Consider the following 9,488-nt stretch of genomic DNA (forward strand, 5'->3'; position numbering starts at 1 on the left):
AGAGGTAAATATCTTGGTTAACCTTGATTTGAGGATAAATAAGGTAGAATTGAGTCTATTTGATATGTGAATTATGTGTTGGGGGTAGCGTATATGCAAGGTGACGGGTATATATATGCGGGCCATGGGTTAAGGCGTTAAGCATGCGAGTAGAATTTGCCTTACTTGCACCATGTTATTTCGTGAAATATGTCTCCCATGCTTAGATTGATTATTAATTACTTGATTTCTCGTTTTCATGTTATTTCTAATATTGAGATTGTTGTGCCTTTCGGTGATGAGCGTGGAAGTTGTTGGTTGGTTGTTGGAGTCATATTCAACTGTCACTACTGGAATTTGATGCTTCCCATCTTGCTTGGTATTGTATTATTGTAATTGCTTGGTGAGGAAGAGTGAAAAGCACGAAGGGTATTGCCATGTATTTTTGTATATTGATATTCTTGCTTGAGTGAATGTGAGGTAAAAGCACGAATGGTGATGCCGCTTGCTATTATCATTCTCATGTGAGGATGAGAGTAAAAGAACGAAGGGTGATGTCGTGCACATCCTTTATTTATATTATATGGTGAGGATGAAATTAAAAGTATGAAGGGTGATGTCGTGCAATTAAATTATTTTGTATTATATGGTGAGGATGAAAGTAAAAGTACGAAGGGTGGTGCCGTACAATTTGTTGACTTTATTGTTTTACTTGGTACCTGGATTGTGAATTTAACTTGACAGTTTCATTGCTTATTTCGGAAAGAGCCTTACTTTGTGATTCTTTGCTTATTGTTATGATTGTTGCCCATCTTATATGTCCTCACCTCATTATTACTTCTAATGCTTTAATGGTTACTTAGGTTGCTTTATATATATATATATATATATATATATATATATATATATATATATATATATATATATATATATATATATATATATATATATATATATATGTGTGTGTGTGTGTGTATGTGTGTGTGTGTCTACACAGATTTTTAGTATGTGTCTTGTCTTAGCCTCGTCACTACCTTATCGGGGTTAGGCTCGACACTTACTAAGTACATTGGGTCAGTTGTACTCATACTACACTTCTGCACTTCTTGTGCAGATTTTGACGTTGGTACCAACGGAGTCCCGAGAGGTACTTAGTGGATACCAGACGGTGATTCGAGGTAGAGTTGCATCTCGTTCGCAGGCCTTAGAGTCACTTCCCTATTTCTTTGTACTATTTTCTTTTATTTTGGACAGTGTTTTATTTCTTTCATACCTTGTGTCCAGCTGAATCTAGACGTTCATGTACATGTGACACCAGATCTCAGGGTGTTTTATGTTACGTAATGGTTCAGTTATTAGATATCTATTGCATTTCTTTCAATAATACCCTATTGTGCTAGGTTGACTAGCAAGCGGTGTTAGGCGCCATCACGACCCCGCAGTTGGGATTTCAGGTCGTGACAGTTAGATTTTTGGAGAGTTCCATTGCATGGTATAGTTGCAACTAGTGTAGATGCATGCTAAAAATGTTAGGAGTGGATTCAATTGGACCGATCATTTCTGATAGAGGAATTTTTATAAAGCAATACAGTTTAGAGCCTAATTATTATACATAATTATAGTTTGTCTAATTACAATTCCTAGATATTGTTCAATTGTTATCAACTCGTATCACTTGTATTCAGACGTACAACGAATCGACTGTATTCGTTGCACAAGGAATACAACTGATGCAAAATACAGAAAAATAGAATGCTCTTGTTGAGAGTCAAACACAAGACCTCCAATTACTAAGTGGGTGATTTAACCAAATGTTCAATTCAAAATAATTGATCTTTGTTTTCCAGTACTACAGGTAGATTTGTTATCAAATTCAAATATAACAACAAATGATAATTTTCGGAAAGTAAAGCTATGAATGATAAATACAATTCACTTAGTTTATTATTTTTTAGGAAAAGGACAGAAAATAATGACTCTCGCTACTCCTAAAATCCACAATGACATTTATTTCCCCAAAACTAAGGACCCGTTTGACCATAGATTTTGCCAAAATAAATTTGAATTTTATTTGACAAACACATATTTGGCCATAGATTTTGCCTACATTTTAGTAAAATCCCAAATCTCAAATCCCAAAACCAGCTCAATATAGCTAATTTTGGGCCAAAATATCACTATTATATTTTTTTTAAAATTGCCCTAAACTTTTGTATTTTATAAAAGAGCCCACCATTTATTATTTTGTAACAATGTTGCTTCGTCTTCTCGGTCACCTGATAATGTATCATGTAGTTCATTATAAAAATAATAATTTTGTATCAAATTTATTTATGTTCAGGACTATGGTTTGTGATAATATAATGAATGTTATTGATAATGTTACTGTTGGCTATTTGTGATAGTTTTTAGAATTTGTGGGTATAAGTCATGTTTCATGTTTTTCCAAAATAAATTTGGAAAATATGTTTTGAAAACTAGTGTTCAAATACATTTTCATCTTCAAACCAAACTTCACCCAAATCAGATTTTTGACAAGGTGGGTTGCTCTGATGGTAAGCACCCCCACTTCCAACCAAAAGGTTGTGAGTTCGAGTCACCCCAAGAGTAAGGTGGGGAGTTCTTGGAGGGAAGGATGCCGAGGGTCATTTAGAAACAGCCTCTCTACCCTAAGGTAGGGGTAAGGTCTGCGTACACATTACCCTCTCCAGACCCCACTAATGAGATTATACTGGGTTGTTGTTATTATTGTTATCTAGCTAATAAAGCACAAGTCCAATAGTTGACACCACGCTTTTATCATATCCACCACACAAGCTCTTTGAAATTGAGAAGCAAGGTCGATAAAGAGAGTGAGAAGAAGGCCACAGATCTGGAGTCGAACTCGTCGGAGCAGTAGTATTTCCAGCCATGGTTACCTATTGGAGGTTGTCGCCTGTCGGGTTTAATATTTCTGGTCAAAGCTCTTTAGATTTAGATTTCATCACTATTGGTTTCAGTTCCAGGCGATGCCTACAAAAGTTTAAAATAAAAAATGAGAGAAAACAGCTTGTGGAATCATATATATCCAAATTTATTGGAAAACGTCCAAATATAACAAAGATCCCTCATACATTTTGCTCTGTACAACTTTTCATTTCTTCCACCTATTAACTAATTAATCTAATGGCTAATATTCTTTTAGTCACCCCAAACACACACTCACCTTCTCTCAAATTTAAACCAACCCCCTCTAAGACGTTTTTCACGTTTTTCCTTCCTTTAAGAAAGCTCGAATATGGAGAACTTGGTCCAAAATATAATATCTGGTCAGTGAACTAATGCTATAGGGAATGAATCGAAAGTTACCAACAACAACAACAAATTCAGTATAGTCCCATGAGTGGAGCATAAGGGCACTAGAATATATGCAGATCTTACCCCTACCTTGAAGATAAAGAGGTTGTTTGCGATAGACCCCCGGCTCAAGAAAATTTAGAGGAAAGATAAAAAGAAAGAAGTAGCAACAAATAATATCAACAACAAGATAATAAGAAAATTAAGCTAAAGGAATAACGTATAGTAATAGAAATCTAACGATAACAGAATACAAAAACCAACATTAATGCTCCTGCTATGGGAAAGAAACACTTTCGACTACATACTAGTCTCCTACCTTAATTCTGGACCTCCATACTTTCTTGTAAGGGTCATATCCCTGGTTAGCTGAAACAACGTCATATCTTGTCTAATCACTTCTCTCTAATACTTTTTTGGTCTATCTCTACCTTTTCTCTAGACCCACCAAGGCTAACCTATCACACCTTCTTACTGGAGTATTTGTGCTTCTCCTCTTCACATGTCCAAATCATCTAACCCTCGCTTCCCGCATCTTGTCTTCCACCGGGCCACTCCCACTCTTGTCCGAATATCTTCGTTCCTAATCTTATCAATATTGGTACGCCCGCACATCCCATCAAAAGTTATCAATGTTGAGGTTTTTGTTTTTAAGATGAAATAGTCTTAAAATGAGGGTGAATGGGAAATGGAGGAAAAATAAAATTTTTGAGTAAAATTTTAAGTTTCCCCCTCTTGACAATGAGACATTATCTCATATTGGAAGAGGAAGAGATTTTTGGTGGGTATATATATAATTGCTCTTCTTGTAGCTCTTAAAGAGTTAAGAAGAAAGCAAGCCTCGCGTCATCGTCATCGTCGTCGTCGCTCGCTCGGCTCGGCTTCGGCTACGGCTAGGGCTAGGGCTAGGGCTAGGGCTAGGGCTTCGGCTTCGGATTCGAATTCGGATTCGGATTTGGTCAAATAATCGATTGATTGATTGATTAATTTTTTGGACCAAATTTATTTGTTAATAGTAAATATTAACGTAAGATTATCCGCATTTGTAACGAATATTTTTCAATCCGTGTATTGACCACAAGGCAGCCGCCTAATGCTCTTCCCACCATGAATGTGCTTGCTCCACCATGGAGGGTGGACGATTGTTCTTCTTCAACACTGGCTGCTATATATATGTGCAGCAGCTGTTGAAGAAAGACACACACAACACACAAGACACAAACTGAAATCGCTCAACAGATTTGGCTATACATTGCACTCCTTCCTCTCAGCATTTTCATACGATTTTCTGAGTTTCTACTCCCTCGTTCTGCATTGTTTTTAACTTCAAACAAAGCAACTGTAAGTATGATTTGCTACCGAACTTTGTGTTCGCTTAAATACTGGGGTTTGAAGTACCGCTACACTAGTGTGTGATTCGTTCTATCCTGGGAGAAAATAATCCATTACCTTGGGTACTAGGAGGGGATTAAATTCCTTAAGGAAACACTGTGAATTCAGTGGGCTTGAATTATTTATTATTTTATTACAATAACTTATATTTTGCAGAATTATTATTTATAAATACAGCAATATTAGCGGGACTAACAATCTTAAGGAATTTAATATTTATTTCTGTATTTGTATTATTCTTATTATTCTGCAAACTAAAACCTTTGTGGTTTTGTGTACTCCCGTTTTGGAGAGTAAAGCCTTCGTGGCATTTTGTTGGAGATTAAAATCTACGTGATTTTTACTCCAGTTTGAAAACGTGTATTAAACGTTTGTTTGTGTCATTTCGTTTTACAGAAAAAATGATGACTGATAGCGAAAACCAAGCTGTTCCGACGGTGACTGCCAACGCATCGACAAGCCGAACACCGGCATTGGCACCGGCAGAAAAACCCGAAAAATTTTCTGGGATTGATTTCAAGCGCTGGCAGCAGAAGATATTCTTCTACTTAACCACGTTATGTCTACAGAAGTTCATCAAGGAAGATGTTCCTGATCTGCCAGATAAAACTCCAGAAAATGAACGCTTTCTCGTGATTGAAGCGTGGAAGCATTCTGATTTTTTATGCAAGAATTATATTCTTAGCGGACTGGATGATAATTTGTATAATGTATACAGTAGTGTGGAGACATCAAAAGAATTGTGGAATGCGCTTGAAAAGAAATATAAAACTGAAGATGCCGGGATGAAAAAATTTGTTGCCGTAAAATTTTTGGACTACAAAATAGTAGATAGCAAGTCTGTTATTACCCAAGTCCAGGAATTGCAAGTGATTATTCATGATCTACTTGCTGAAGGTCTTGTCATCAACGAAGCATTCCAAGTAGCAGCAATGATTGAGAAGTTGCCTCCGTTGTGGAAGGACTTCAAAAATTATTTGAAACACAAACGAAAGAAAATGTCCCTTGAAGATCTCATTGTTCGGTTGAGAATCGAAGAGGACAATAAAGCTGCTGAAAGGAGAGGCCGTGAAAATTCAACAATAATGGGAGCAAATATTGTTGAAGATAACAAAAAGAGGAAGAAGGCTTCTGGTCCGAAATAAAATCGGACACAAATCTACGGAGTGTCGTGCTCCGAAGAAAGACAAGAAAATGGGTCAAGCAAATATGGTAGTAAACCATGATGATGTTGATAACTTGTGTGCCATGCTTTCTGAATGTAACTTGGTGGGAAATCCTAAACTGTGGTGGTTTGATTCAGGAGCCACTCGCCATGTTTGTGCAGTTAGAGAAGCTTTTGCTACTTATGCTCCTGCTGGACCCGGAGAGACAGTTTATATGGGAAATGCTTCAACAGCAAAAGTTGAAGGATATGGGAAGATATTTCTGAAAATGACTTCTGGCAAGGTCATGACTTTGAACAATGTCCTTCATGTTCCCGAAATGAGAAAGAATTTAGTCTCTACTGGACTTCTTGTTAAGCACGGTTTTAAGTGCGTTTTTGTGTCCAACAAGGTTGTCATTAGTAAGAATAAAATATTTGTAGGAAAAGGTTACCTCACCGAGGGCCTTTTCAATCTGAATGTAATGGTTGTGGAAAACAATAATAATATTTCAGCTTCTTCTTACTTACTTGAGTCAAATGATTTATGGCATGTACGTTTGGGTCATGTCAATTATAAAACCTTACGGAAAATGATTAACTTGGAAGTACTGCCTAAGTTTGAATGCGAAAAATCAAAATGTCAAACATGTGTGGAATCTAAGTATGTTAAACATCCTTATAAGTCAGTTGAAAGGAATTCAAATCCTTTAGACTTAATTCACACAGATATTTGTGACATGAAGTCAATACCATCTCGCGGTGAAAAGAAGTATTTCATAACTTTTATTGACGATGGTACTCGATATTGCTATGTTTACTTACTGAATAGTAAAGATGAAGCAATAGACGCATTCAGGCAATACAAAAATGAAGTTGAAACGCAACTTAACAAGAAAGTAAAAAATGATAATAAGTGATAGGGGTGGTGAATATGAATCTCCTTTTGAAGAAATATATTTAGAATATAGAATTATTCATCAAACAACAGTCCCTTACACGCCCCAATCTAATGGGATTGCGGAAAGAAAGAATCGCACATTAAAGGAGATGATGAATGCGTTGTTGATAAGTTCTGGTTTGCCACAGAACTTGTGGGGGAAGCCATTCTTACGGCTAATCGAATATTAAATCGAGTACCCCATAGCAAAACACAATCTATTCCATATGAAAAATGGAAAGGAAGGAAGCCCAACTTGAATTATTTTAAAGTGTGGGGGTGTTTGGCAAAAGTGCAAGTTCCTAAACCCAAAAGGGTAAAGATAGGACCGAAAACCGTTGATTGTGTTTTCATAGGATATACGACAAATAGTAAAGCATATCGATTTCTAGTTCATAAATCAGAAAATCCCGACATTCATAATAATATGGTTATAGAATCAGATAATGCTGAGTTTTTTGAAAATATATATCCGTATAAAAAGGAATGTGAGTCGTTTGGTGAAGGATCTAAACAACCTCGGGAAGAAACAAAAGAAAGTATATGTAATCAGGAGGATCCAAAACGTAGTAAACGTCAAAGAACATCTACTTCATTTGGACCAGATTTTGTGACTTTCTTATTGGAGAATGAGCCTCAAATATTTAAAGAAGCTATGACTTCTTCGGAATCATTTTTTTGGAAAGAGACAGTCAATAGTGAAATAGAATCCATATTGAACAACCATACATGGGAATTGGTTGATCTTCCTCCTGGAAATAAACCTTTGGGTTCTAAATGGATTTTTAAGAGAAAAATCAAAGATGATGGCACTATTGATAAATTCAAGGCAAGGCTCATAGTCAAAGGGTATAGACAACGAGAAGGTCTAGACTACTTTGATACATACTCTCCAGTTACAAGAATTACTTCCATACGGATGTTAGTAGCATTAGCTGCAGTGTATGGTCTTGAAATTCATCAAATGGATGTTAAGACGGCCTTCTTAAATGGAGAGTTGGAGGAAGAAATTTACATGGAACAACCTGAAGGGTTTGTGGTTCCAGGTAAAGAAAAGAAGGTATGTAGACTTGTTAAGTCTCTTTACGGACTAAAACAAGCACCCAAACAATGGCATATAAAATTTGACCAAACAATGTTGTCAAATGGTTTTAAGATAAATGAATGTGATAAATGTGTGTACATTAAAAATGTTCCAAATCGCATAGTCATTGTTTGCCTATATGTGGATGATATGCTGATAATGAGTAATGACATTGCCAACATAAATGCTACTAAGCGTATGCTCAATAGCAAGTTTGATATGAAAGACTTGGGAGTTGCTGATTTAATTCTGGGAATTAAGATCCATAAGACTCCTCAAGGTCTGGCATTGTCACAATCTCATTATATTAAGACAGTACTTGAAAAATTCAAGCACTTGGGCTTTAAAGTTGCAAAGACTCCAATTGACGTGAATCTTGCATTAGCAAAGAATAAAGGCCAAAGCATATCACAATTGGATTATGCTCGTGTGTTGGGATGCTTAATGTATATCATGAATTGTACACGACCAGATATAGCTTGTGCTATAAGTAAACTGAGTCGATATACGAGCAATCCAGGCCAATCTCATTGGATGGCAATGAAACGAGTTTTGGGATATTTAGAACATACCCAGAACTTTGAATTGCACTACAGTAATTTCCCTGCGGTGATTGAGGGATACTGTGATGCAAATTGGATCACCGGTTCAACTGATTCTAAGTCCACGAGTGGATATGTATTCACTATTGGTGGAGGAGCGGTATCTTGGAAGTCGTCCAAACAAACATGTATTGCCCGCTCTACAATGGAGGCTGAATTCATAGCCTTAGATAAAGCCGGTGAAGAAGCTGAATGGCTCCGGAATTTCTTGGAAGACATTCCATTTTGGCCCAAACCGTTGGCACCAATATGCATACATTGTGATAGTCAAGCGGCAATTGGAAGGGCTGGGAGCGTTATGTATAACGGTAAATCTCGTCATATACGACGAAGACATAAAACCGTTAGGCAATTACTCTCTAGAGGAATTATCACGATTGACTATGTAAAGTCAAGTGATAATGTGTCGGATCCACTTACAAAAGGCCTAACTAGAGAGGTAGTTGAGAAATCATCAAGGGGAATGGGGCTATGGCCGAGAACAAGTCATTGTGGCGGTAACTCTACCTAGAAGACTGGAGATCCCAAGATCTAGGTTCAAGGAGATCAAACAAAGTCATTAATGACGGTTCAACATTGTCAAATAAAATTTTAGTCCGTTCTCGTGATGAGACAATGTTCAGTACCAAGGATAAAGCATTAAGGCTTTTTAATGATTTCTAAATTTGATACGGGGTATATCAAATAGTGTATCTACAGGATGACACGTTTAGGAATCACCTATGTAAGTGTGAAGTGTTAGCCGCTTCAAGGAGAACTTTGTAAGGCCAGTTCTCTACGCACTTATGAAACCAGGCGGTGTTCATGGCTGAAACGAACACAACAATGAGAACCAAAGACGGTTAAGGGTTGATTGTGTGACTTATGGTTGTCTAGGTATACACCAAAGATCGACGGTTCAAAGATATCAAATCTACCGATTGACCGAGTATATCCGACATAAGTTTACTACGGAAAGTTCAAAGGGAAACCTACTTATCCAGATGCGATTAATCCTTGCTTGTAAATCAC

Source organism: Nicotiana tomentosiformis, chromosome 12, assembly GCF_000390325.3.
Source record: "Nicotiana tomentosiformis chromosome 12, ASM39032v3, whole genome shotgun sequence".
In the NCBI taxonomy this organism is placed as follows: Eukaryota; Viridiplantae; Streptophyta; class Magnoliopsida; order Solanales; family Solanaceae; genus Nicotiana; species Nicotiana tomentosiformis.